This window comes from Bison bison, unplaced genomic scaffold (genome assembly GCF_000754665.1).
Source record: "Bison bison bison isolate TAMUID 2011002044 unplaced genomic scaffold, Bison_UMD1.0 scf7180017864519, whole genome shotgun sequence".
NCBI lineage: Eukaryota > Metazoa > Chordata > Mammalia > Artiodactyla > Bovidae > Bison > Bison bison.
In genome coordinates, this window is record NW_011495072.1 from 21,584,615 (window position 1) to 21,598,114 (window position 13,500).

A 13,500-nucleotide genomic window follows, 5' to 3' on the forward strand; every position below is an offset into this window, starting at 1 on the left:
GAAAGTCACTGTTAAAATAGAACTCAAGCCTTTAACCAGGATGCCTGGTAGAAGACATTAGTGTAACACTGTAAATGTACTTAATCTTTTGATATATCTGAATTATATAATTTTAAAGTATCTATTCCCTTGTTTTTGCCTCTAAAATACTCATTATAGAGTCTCTCTCTCCTAGAAAATATATGTAAAATCTATGCAAAGGTTTTATCCAGCTCCTTTTGATTTAGTTATCAGAACACACAACATCTGCTAAAACTGAATCCCACAGTCTCAGAAATTTTTCTTTCACTGCACTCCAAGACTGCACATCATTAGTACAATTCAGATGGAAATCCTGTAGAGATGCGGTATTGCTAACAGACTGCACTTTCCCAGAAAATCTGACCTCCCAAATTTGATTTATTTAACATATTTGCATTTTAATGGATTTTTCTGAAATGGTAATCTCATCAAGATGGGCTGCTGTGGTTTTTTTGAGTAATTCACAATTTTCAGCTCATTTATATGTATTTATTAATGTGCAGTATGTATATTTGCACAGTGCACAGGCACATACGGATTATGTCCACCAGAAAGACACGTTTAAAAATGTCAAGGGCTGAGCATTTGGTACTTTGGTTACCTTACGGATGTTCCTCCTCTAGTTTAATATACCCCACTGAGTCAGTCTTCCAGTTTTAAGGTTAATAATAACTAACACACAAAAAAGGCAAAACAAAACAAAAAAATAATAACTAACACGTCTATGCACAGCACAGCATTTATACTCAGTCATATCCGACTCTTTGTGACCCCATGGACTATACAGTTCATGGAATTCTCCTGGCCAGAATACTGGAGTGGGTAGCTGTTTCCTTCTCCAGGGGAGCTTCCCAACTGAGGGATTGAACCCAGGTCTCCCACATTGCAGGCCGATTCTTTACCAGCTGAGCCACCAGGGAAGCCCAACACTTCTATGGTAACCTGCAACTTATAGTACATACTTTTCCAGGCTCCTCTGTCCATGGGATTTTCCAGGCAAGAGTACTGGAGTGGGGTGCCATTGCCTTCTCCGTCTCATACATTAACTCACTTAATAACATGTCTGATGTCTTGGGAAAGCTCAGTAACATTTTGAAGCTATAAAAGATCCATGTAAAGGGCCAGTCCCTCCCTCTCTAGCCTCTGTTTTCAGGGATGCAAGTTGCTATATCAATCCTGACTAAGCTGTTACACTTAGGGATGGCATGTGGACAAGGTCAGTGGATGTGGCCAGAGGGTGACTACTTGATATGACCAGATTAAGTTCTGGCATTTTCTCCTTCCACCAGCCACACCTGCTTCCAAACCCATTTTCTAGGTTCAGTAGGCACTAATGTATTTTTTCCAACGTCTCTTTCCTAATTCTCTAGTTCTACAAGGGAACTGGTACGCTTTTCCCTAATCATTGGGACAGGGTGCCTATTTCTGCCAGCTGCTACCATGAGAAGGAGGTCTGGCAGAAGAACCCTATCTATATTCTTCTCAGATAGTGAATGGTATGTTTACATTAATACACTGAATTCTTCTCTGAAATGTTCACAATATTCATTAAGAGATAGACATATATTCCAAAAGACTGCCACAGGTACATATTAGTCTTCATTATTCTTAAGGATCAATTTTTATCATCTTTCAAATACAGGTAAGTCATAATTTACAACTTTCTGTATGGGATTAAAAATTCTCACAAAACATGTCATCTCTAAGTGTAAGAATAAAACTATAAAGTTTTCAAGTTTTATTAGTACAGTGATGTCTTTTCTATAATTTTTCAACACTTCAAACATTTTTTTATTGATGTCTTGAGTACAGTTCTATGAATTATAACCCATGTATATTTCAGATAATTGTTACAACCATTGGAATGCAGAACAGCTCCATCACCCAAAGAACTCCCTTATGCTATTTCTTTAAAATCACGCCACACATCCACTCCTAGCCTGTGGCAAGCATTGATCTGTACTTTATCACTGTAGATGTGTCATTTCCAGAATGACATAAAGGTGGAATTGTATAGTATATAACCTTTTGAAACAACTTCTTTCACTCAGCATAAGACCTTTGAGATTCCTCCAAGCTATGGAGTTTTATTCCTTTTCATTGTTGAGTAGTATTCCTTAATATGGATATACCACAGCTTATTTGTCTATTCAAGTATATATTTTAATACATTTACATTAAATACAAATAATATTTGCAGAGTTGGTACAACACGTTAAAAATTGTCAATATGATGCCTTAGAAATTACTTAGGGACCAGCCAGATATAGACTTAGACATCAGTACTACTTGACGAAAGTGAAAGAGGAGAGTGGAAAAGTTGGCTAAAAGCTCAATATTCAGAAAACGAAGATCATGGCATCTGGCCCCATCACTTCATGGGAAATAGATGGGGAAACAATGGAAACAGTGGCAGACTTTATTTTGGGGGGCTCCAAAATCACTGCAGATGGTGATTGCAGCCATGAAATTAAAAGACGCTTACTCCTTGGAAGGAAAGTTATGACCAACCTAGACAGCATATTCAAAAGCAGAGACACTGCCAACAGAGGTCCATCTAGTCAAGGCTATGGTTTTTCCAGTGGTGATGTATGGATGTGAGAGTTGGACTGTGAAGAAAGCTGAGCGTTGAAGAATTGATGCTTTTGAACTGTGGTGTTGGAGAAGACTCTTGAGAGTCCCGTGAACTGCAAGGAGATTCAACCAGTCCATTCTAAAGGAGATCAGTCTTGGGTGTTCTTTGGAAGGACTGATGCTAAAGCTGAAACTCCAGTACTTTGGCCACCTGATGTGAAGAGTTGACTCATTGGAAAAGACTCTGATGCTGGGAGGGATTGGGGGCAGGAGGAGAAGGGGAAGACAGAGGATGAGATGGCTGGATGGCATCACTGACTCAATGGACATGAGTTTGTGTAAACTCCAGGAGTTGGTGATGGACAGGGAGGCCTGGCATGCTGTGATTCATGGGGTTGCAAAGAGTCAGACACGACTGAGCAACTGAACTGAACTGAACTGCTATTATTAATCATGGATCAGGAGGCAACTCTCTGAAATTCAGTTTTGGCAGAGTGGGAGGTAATGATACTTACAAAGTTTTAGAAATACCTAAAAAAAATTAGTGGGCTTCCCAGGTGGCACTAGTGGTAAAGTACTTGCCTGCCAATGCAGGAGACTTAAGAGACTTGGGTTCAATCCCTGGCTTGGGAAAATCCCCTGGAGAAGGGCATGGCAACCCACTCTATTACTCTTGCCTGGAGAATCCCATGGACAGAGGAGCCTGGCAGGCTACATGTCCATAGGGTTGCAAAGAGTTGCACATGAATGAAATAACTTTGCCGACAAAGTTCCATCTAGTCAAAGCTATGGTTTTCCAGTAGTCATTTATGAATGTGAGAGTCGGACCATAAAGAAAGCTGAGTGTCAAAGAATTGATGCTTTTGAACTGTGGTGTTGGAGAAAACTCTTGAGAGTCCCTTGGACTGCAAGGAGATCCAACCAGTCCATCCTAAAGGAAATCAGTCCTGAATATTCATTGGAAGGACTGATGCTGAAACTCCAATACTCTGGCCACCTGATTCGAAGAACTGACTCATTGAAAAAGACCCTGATGCTGGGAAAGATTGAAAGCAGGAGGAGAAGGGGACAATATAGGATGAGATGGTTGGATGGCATCACCGACTCGATGGACATGAGTTTGAGCAAGCTCCAGGAGTTGTTGATGGACAGGGAAGCCTTGCGTGCTGCAGTCCATGGGGTCGCAGAGTCAGACACGACTGGGTGACTGAACTGAACTGAAGTAACTTAGCACAAATACAATTAAAACATGTGAAATGTCTGGCACATAGTAAAGTGTCTGTATTACCTTCCATCTGCCACTAAGTTAAGGTAGTATAGTATATATTTTTAGTAATTTTCATCTTACTGATTTTCAGGTGTGGAAATTCATACTACTGATTAATGTTTTGTGAGCAGATGGGAGGTAATCTATTCTTACTATGCTTGGTACAGATCTTTGCAGAGAAAAATTTCTAAATATGTCTCTAAACAAATGCAAACCACTAGTTTGCATGCTTTTCTAATACAAGGTGATTGTACGGAATAATTTTCTAGAGACACAGCATCTGGTAAAGTTGTTTTGAGCAGTACCAGCAGAACTGGGGGTCCATGTAAACTGAGGATGATTTATAACAGATGCGTATTTTATCAGCTTCTCGAAAAGTAGTCATAGCCAGCTGGAGAGAAGGAGGCAATATGTAAATACAAAGGAGGTTTGGGTGATTTGGACAGGACTGGTAAAGCCCTCCCATGAAGCTGATTTCTAAGCATCTTATCTCACTTGATACTGGACTCTACTACCTGTCAGTCATTGATGTATTGCAATTCCTGGAGCACAGCATCTGGCTTCCTCATCAATATGAGCAAGAAGAAGCAATTAAATTTCTGACCCAAAGGTAAAAAATATGTATGCTTAGCCCAAACTCCACATATTTTATTCATTTTATACTTCCGGAAACACAACTGAGTAAGACTGTCCTTCAGGTACCAACATTTATCGTCTGAAAATTATGCTGAGGTGGGTTTTAGAGCAGTTGTATTTCCAAGTAAATTGTTAAAGTTATGTGCCATTGATTCAGTTTTAACTCATGCTTTCTGACTTTTACAATGAGGTAGTAAAAATTCACTTGGTCTCAAACAACTTTAAAGACTTCAACTAGAAATCTATCAGATTGGGAGGCTTAGACATCATTAAAAAGTGAGTAAATATAAACTTATTTTTTCTTAATGTTACAATCTATGAAATAATCACCTGGACATCTCAGCAATCAAGCAGATTTGTATTGACCTTGTATAGGTTGATCCATTTGACGTTGCCAGTAATCAAACTATTTCTCACCTGTTGTTGTTGTTGTTGTTGAGGCACTAAGTAATATCTCTTTGTGACCTGATGAACTGCGTCAGGCCAGGCTTCCCTGTCCTTCACTATCTCCAGAGTTTGCTCAAACTCATGTCTATTGAGTCGATGATACCATCCAACCATCTCATCCTTTTTTGCCCCCTTCTCCTCGTGCCCTCAAATGGCTATTTCATATGATGCAACCTAATGAAACACTTTAATATATACTGAACTGGGAGAGCAGTGGAATGCTGTCATGGAATGAACAGTGTCCTCTCACTACTCGTATATTGTTAAGCTCTAACCTCCAGTGTGACTATTGAAGATAGGGCCTCTAAAAGGGAGACAACAAAGGTTAAACGAGGTCATAAGGCTGGGACCCTAATCTGCTGGGATTGGTGTCTTTGTGAGGAGAGGAAGAGCTACCTCTCCATGCAAGGACAGAGTAAAGGCCACATGAAAGCATGGTTAGAAGGCACTGTCAGCAATCCAGAAAGAGAGGGTTCACCAAGGGAAAAAAAAAGGAAGCCTGATGGGACCTTGATCTTGAACTTTCAGCCTCCAGAACTGTAAAAACAAAAATTTCTATTGTTTAAGCCACCCAGTCTATGGTATTTTGCTATGGCCACCCAAGCAGAAACTTTCATTTCTGGTTTGGTTCAATAGCTAAGGTGGATCATCCAAAGTTAAAAGGACATGGGGCATCTACTCCCCAAGCCTATGGTCTCATTTACAGGTCCACTAAACACTGAAATGAAAACTCTGTGGCACTCCAGAACAACTTTCGTTTTATGCTGCTGTAGAATTACAAACAAGAATCTTGATTAGTGAGAATCTGATCTATTTAAACTAGACTCCACAAAGACTCGGAGAAGGCACTGGCGACCCACTCCAGTACTCTTGCCTGGAAAATCCCATGGGCGGAGGAGCCTGGTAGACTACAGTCCATGGGGTCGCTAAGAGTCGGACACGACTGAGCGACTTCACTTTCACTTTTCGCTTTCATGTATTGGAGAAGGAAATGGCAACCCACTCCAGTGTTCTTGCCTGGAGAATCCCAGGGACGGGGGAGCCTAGTGGGCTGCCAAGCGACTTAGCAGCAGTAGCAGCCACGTAGACTGGGACCTTCACTACATGGTAGTATTGTATATACTACTTTTTGAAAGACTAATGCTGTCATATCTCTTCAGTAAATGGAGTGGAGGGAGAACTGTTTTAACATATAGTAGTCACTCAATATATAGTATTGCAGTTTCAAATAAATAAAAATATATTTGGGGCATTTTTTAAACAAAATGTCCAGAGTTTATCCTACCATCAGCACTTACAAAAATTAATCTCCTACATCTTGAACCACTACAGAAATGAATAGTGAGAACTGAACTCAAAATAATGACCCCTATGTCAGATCATCAAAGAAAAATGTAGTATATTCAGCACAATTTGATTACTAATTTAACAGTTCTGACAAAAAACGGTAGAGGGTTTCTATTAATAAAAGCAGTAGTTTCCCAAGATACCTATTTAAGAGCCTTTTTGAAGTTAATTAAGATTTTACTATTCATGTTCTTCTATTTTTATTGGAGATATGTATGAGCCAAAAGAAGTATTAAAGCAAGACATCAGTAAGTGGAAAACAAAGTAAAATGCTTTATCTTTATCAATTACATTAAATTCAAGACACCATTACACACTGAGGCATTGATTATAGTAATGAAATATGATTAATCATACTCAACAGCATACAGTGCTAAGCACAAGAGTAAACACAACAATATGCACAGTGATGTTTCTTTTCCAAATATTTCCTCCACTTTCTTTCAAAGTGATACAATCCACATGCACTTATATTTTAATGAAAAATTTTCTGCTACTTACTATCTTCCAATTCAGTAATTAAGACATTATGTCTTTACTTGTCCAAAAAATTACTTTCCATGCTTATAGTTGTAAATTTGTAGATGGAAAAAAGCCCAGTCATTTACTAATCCATTCAAGAAAGATGAAATTTAAGCCAGAAATTCATCATGCCAGAAGCCTTTATGCTCTCACTAAAACAGCATTCTGAAAATCCTCTGATATTAAACTAATAGTTGACCCTGGACCACATATGAACAGAAGGACTATTCTGAGTGTTTAGTTTCTGTTGTATCTTTGTTTCAAGCACTATCTAGTGCATTGAAGGACAACCGAATAAATGCTGATTAGCATTCACAAGCTGTATCCTTGACAAAGGACCCACAGCTGTCATAACCATAGTTTTTCCCACATGCTCCATATCGCTGCTAAAGAAACTGTTTCTCAAAGTGTTAGCAGGATTTGTGATTTTGTTTAGTTGGATGGTTTTCATTTATCATAGCACACATAACGACTTTCAGGTGTCTTCAAGTAACATGAAGTTACAAAGATAGTTCAGCAGAATTTTATGCAGGCACATTTCCAAATGGATCAATAAAAGTTTTGCTGACCCAGCAGTGGCAGGATTAATTACACCAGAAGAGTAACAATATCTGTAATGATCATTTATAGTCGTGAATGGCCAAGGTTCTATACCACATCTTGGTGAAGCAGGCAACATTATCCCCATTTTAGGACACCACAGAAATTAAAATGACTTGGCCAAGGTCCCTCAATTATGAATCTACATAGTAAAGATATGAACTCAGTTCTGTAGAGTTCTGGGTCCTCGGGCTTATCCATCATAGTTAACTGCCACATTTTTATGTTCTTGTCCTTAATAATTGTTTAAAGACATTCTTAGGGAACATGCATATTCTGAAACTTCCCTTGATATTATGGATCCATGGAGTTATAGGTAACAACTTTTTTATCATTAAAACATATGGTCAACAATTCAATATTCACAGATATAGCAACTGACAGGGCAGCAATTAATCTGAGTTTTTGTGATTTGAAACAGTGCTGGGGAGAAAATCCAGGACCCAGTCAGATTAGGTATCCTCTTCTCCTAATTAGAATGTTTTCTAATGCAGATTTGTCCAGTGCTTTAATATTTATTAAGCATTTTATAAATATAAGCCGTTTGATGGCTTTGTAAAGATTCATTAACCCAATTTTACAGATGAGCAAACTGAGATTCAGAGAGGCCAAATGACTGTCATGGGCATACAGTTTAAGTATTAGCCACATGTCCTAATTAACTTTCACTGACTTAATAATTTAAATTTTAAATATAGGGTAATAACATTATAATTTTAAATAACAGCATGTTGTTTTTTTATTATTTCCCAGCCTTAATATTTAATAATTATTTTGTGCTTTAACTTGGCCCATCAATTTCATACCTTTCCCTTCAGTGATATATAACTAGGTTTTCTAATAAAACATATGCTTCATTTGTGTTAACTGTTTTGAAAGTGAAAACTTGAAACTCTGTAAATGTAGACTAGAACAGCTGTAACACGGCCATACAGTGAGACACTTCCAAGACTTCTTAGTGGTCCTAGTTGAAGATAAGCATCACTTCTCCCGATCAAAAGCATCTGACCTTTGAAATAAACATCCCATTACAGCAGGAACCTCAAAGACAGACATACAAATTACTATTCTAGCTGGTTTCTCTTCCTGTTTTCTTGAGAAAGAAGCTACCTCCTAAATCAAGCACTGAAAATCATTCTGTGAGGATGCAGTATGCTATGACGCCAAAAATGAAAAAGTCATAGGTATAATCCTGAATGTTCCTAGCTCTCTTTAGTTTGACTTTGAGGATGTTGTCTTTTTGAGTTTATATGACGGGGTTTAAGCACAACAATTCTTGAGTTAACCAGTCCTACAATGTATTTCTTATACAAGCTTCAGGGGTGTTCTCTATATCAAACTCTCCTGAGGTTAGTAAACTGGTGCCCTTGTTCATTTTCTAGATCCACATCAATAAAGATCTGTTAAGATACTGTCTTTTGTAGTTCAGTAAGTATTAGAATGAATTACCAGATGCCCTTACTTATTCTGAATGCAGTTATCTGGCCTAAAATATGCCTTTTTCCATACCTATTCCCATGAGATCTTCTACTACTATGTATGTTAATATTTAAAGTTCCTCACTAGTGCATGTGACAAGTCATGTGATCTTCTACTACTATGTATGTTAATATTTAAAGTTCCTCACTAGTGCATGTGACAAGTCATGTGACCTGTCACATGTGTGAATCTCCTTAAACATCTCTAGCACATGTTAAGCATTATGAAAACAGATTTTTGAAGTTTTTAAAAGAAAGACTTTTTTTTTTGAGAGCTTCTGAATTCTTCGTACCTCATCATCTTAGCTATGCATTGACATTGTGATGTTATTTATCTCTGTTGTACATGGAGTGAGAAAACATCAGGAAAATGCCTGGGTTTACCTCTGAATTACCTTAAACACTAGGAAAACAATGTTTATAATTCTGCATCTTCTTTGGTCTTTGGAAATGCTCAGGCATCTCTGCCAAAAACATTCTGTCTATCCCAAACTCCCTAACTACTCCTTTTCCCTTTTCCCCATCCTTTCTTCCAGGAACCATAAGTCTGTTCTCTAAGTCTTAGTTTGAGATGGACATGTACACACTGCTATATTTAAAATGGAACAAGAACCTACTGTATAGCACATGGAACTCTGCTCAAGGTTATGTGACAGCCTGGATGGGACAGGAGTTTGGGGGAGAATGTGGTGGTTTAGTCGCTAAGTTGTGTCTGACTCTTGAGATCACACAGACTATAGCCCGCCAGTCTCCTCTGTCCATAGGATTTTCCAGGCAAGAATACTAGAGTGGTTTGTATTCCCTTCTCTAGGGAATCTTCACAACCTAGGGATTTAACCCGGGTCTCCTGCACAGCAGACAGATTCTTTACCAACTGAGCTACCAGGGAAGAATCCCTTTGTGGGAGAATGGTTACATGCATATGTATGGCTGAGTCCCTTTGCTATCCACCTGAAAATTATCACATTGTTAATTGGCTATACTCCAATGCAAAATAAAAAGTTGAAAAAAAAAAAGAAATAGCTGTGATGTAAACCTAACAATAAATAAAATCTAATAGTAAGTAAAACTGGATCCTAACTTTAAACAAATATTCTGTCTATAAATTAACAAGGTCCGAATCCTTGAACTTGAGCAGGGAATCTCAATCTGACTCTCAATATGCATAGATTCGATGTACGGAACCCATTTGGTCATAATATTGAGAAGCCAGGTCCATTTCCTACTCCCTTCTGTTAGGCACCTGAGGTTCTAAAACTTAAGAAGAATACATTCAGTCATCTAGCTACCCACAAATACTCAGTACTTGACTTCCCAAGGACTATTCAAATGGTCTTTTCACTTGCTGCCAATCTAAAGACCACTGCCACCCTGACTTTTTGTATGTCTGTCCTCTACCTATAGAAGAAAAGTTACAAACCATATAGACAAGGACTATATCTTCCTATGCCAGTCTAGCACCTTACTAGTTCTTACTAGAGCATCAGTATTGCGGTGGGTGGATGAGATGTACTGGAACTGATAAATAATTCCCCCAAGGTCTGTCCCAGGATTTATCATGGTTTTATAGGTGGAGAAAGATGGTAGGAGGGAGTGGTTGTTAAGTTCTGCACAAATAAATACAATATGAATCATTGGAAGTTGGAAAAGAAGAGAGCTCTAAATACCACACTTTTGATCTATATTATCCAATTTGCTGGGAGCTAAGATGGGGAGAATTTTGTTTTTTGTTAAGAAAGACTGACTGCTACAATACATTTGAAAGCATAATAATATGCCTAGGAATTAAATTAAGAATTTGGGCAAGATTCCAAAAGATTAAATATGGGTAGTGCTGTTTTTAATCTAGAAATAGATAGTTAAATTAATAATTGAGGCAGGGTTCCAAAGGATTCTTTGAAATTGAAAATACATATTTTGGAAAAGAATTAGCTTAAATGATTCATAAGAAAATAAAATGAAGAAACACCCTAAATAAGTACCTTTTTTGGGCCAGGCACTTTACATATTCTTATTTAATTGTCAAAATAAGCCCAGAGGTAAGAAAAATTAGTTCATTTTGTCTCTAAGAAACCTCAGGCTTGGGAAAGGAAAGGAACCAGTCCAAGGGCACACTGCTCATGCTCTTTCACCCACCTCACACCATTTCTATGTATAACCAATTTGCTCAAACATTCATAGACATTTTATGTTGGTATCTTTAAAACATGAGTTAAGATTCAACATTAACTTTGAATTTCAGCACTGGATGTTAACTCAACCACAAATCAGTCAGCAACACCAATTTGACCATCTAACATGAACAAATGATGGGGACACTGAGAATTCTGAAGGAAAATAGTATCTTATTCTTGAGATGGATACCATCTGAAACAGAAGATGGAATGTGCACAGATCTACAGAAAAACAGATATTCCTACAGAAATATGGATATGCCCAGAATCATTTTGTAAGCAATAAAATGACAAGGAAGTGACTGGGGATGGGTATTAGAGTGGCCTGGGTTAAGGCTGCTAAAAACATGTATGACTCGGGTATATTTTATAGAATTTAAACACAATGTGCCAGATATAATGAAATAAGCATCAATAACCCTCATATCAACCTTGTAAAGTAAGTACCAGTATCATCGCAATTTTATCAGTGATGAAACTAAGGCAGCAAGAGGTCCAGCCTGTTGCCCAGGTTCCCTGAATTGGTTAAGTGGTAGAAGGACTTGAACCCAGGCAGGACCCTGAGTTGGTGCTATTATGTTGCCCCGTGTTGCAAATAAGTATACAGGCTAGGTTTATCTAGGGAGATAAAGACGATGATTCTCTAACCTTGACAACAATTTTATATGTGAAAACACTTCCCTGTTGTTTAAGTTTAGAGGGGTAAGGTCCTTAATTTATTCAGACTAAATACCTTTGTGAATGGTACAATGTACCATTCCCTGCTCACTGATGAGGACAGAGCAGTGAACAGCACTGCTTTGTTATGCATAGAGCTAGGCACACGTGCATGCAGGCTAAGCCGCTTCAGTTGTGTTCAACTCTTTGCGACCCACCAGACAACAGCCCACCAGGCTCCTTGGTCCACGGGATTCCCCAGACCAAGAACACGGGAGTGGGTTGCCTTGCCCTCCTCCAGGTGACCTTCCCGACCCGGTGTCTCTGGAGTCCATGCTGGGAAGTCCAGTACATGCTGGAAGTCCATTGACTGTCTCCCAGTCCATGTACTGGGAAGCCCAGTACAGGAGCTTGAATTAATTTGAATTCAAATTAATTTGTCAAAATGAATGTTTTCATTAATTTGAATAAATTACCTACATTAGACTCTCCTTAATCCAAAGTTACATTTAAAAACTACCTTTTAGAATTAGCACCATTCTTCAAAAAATTCTGTTAAACAGGAAGGTTTGGGGGATTCCTGTTTAGAACCAGATTTGCAGTTCAGACACTCTTACAGCCTTAGAATGATTTTCTAAAGGTAACCCGAGACCATGCATCTCTGCAGTAATTACATTTTCACAATATGATGTCTTTTTTGTCCATTTAGGAACAGTTTACTCCCAGTGCCCAAAACTGTTTATTATACAGGTTGTTAAGTGTTGTTTATCTGGTAAGCACTAAGTAATTAGTTATTAAATGATGTCTGTAACACCGTAGAAGGTAAAATATTCTACATTAAATTCATACTGCCTTTATTATCTTATCCTAAACAATCAATCATTTGCCAAATTTAAAAGGGCTTTTTCGCCTAAAAATGTTTCTTTACCGATGATAAAGGCCCACCTCTAAAAATCATCAAGCTACAACCAATTAAAATGAATATTCTAGAAATCTGCTAGATTGATTCCACGCTGTAATGAGAAATGCAGGGCTCCTGGAGTATTTTCATCCCCTCGCCTTGCAAACAGGCTTCCTACCTTCTCTCTGGAGTGGAAGGTAAGCAGTGTCAGGTTCCCCTAAGCTCCCCCACCCTCATGTCCCCTCAGTATGCTGCCTACTCTTGCAGGCAGGGATACACATGGCACACGAAAGGGCTCTTTACATACATGCAGTTGCACTGCTACTTACATACCCACGCACACGCGTGCATGGCCAGTGTATTGGAGGGTTCTGTATGCCTGTGGTGTGAGCCCTCTTTGTCTCCCAATCCTTTCACTTGACCCCTGGGAATTGCAGCAATACTCAGGGAATAGCGAGGTGAGGCAAACGGTCCGTTTTTCCTTCCCTAGTGGCTGCCACCGCTGGGTCCTAGGAATTTGCAATGGCTCGACTCACAGGCATCTAATAAAGGGAAACTGAGATGATAAGCCAGAGGAGAATACGTGAGCGAGAAAGGGGCCGTTGTACAAGAGATGATGCTTCCGGAACTCCGGAGCTCTGATTTCTGTTTTTACGTACAAAGCCCTAGGAAGCTGGAGGAGGAGGCAGAGAAACTCCGAATCTAAAATCCTCTGAGATGATGCTTCTCTCTGCGCCTAGAAACCAGCGCTGGGCGTTTGTCCTGCGCGGGATTAAGGAATCCCAGGGAGCGCCGGCTGAAAGTCGCTGCACGGCACCGGGACTTTGTGCTTCGAGGGGCTGCCCCCCGAAGACGCATCCACGCACCGTTTTCCCA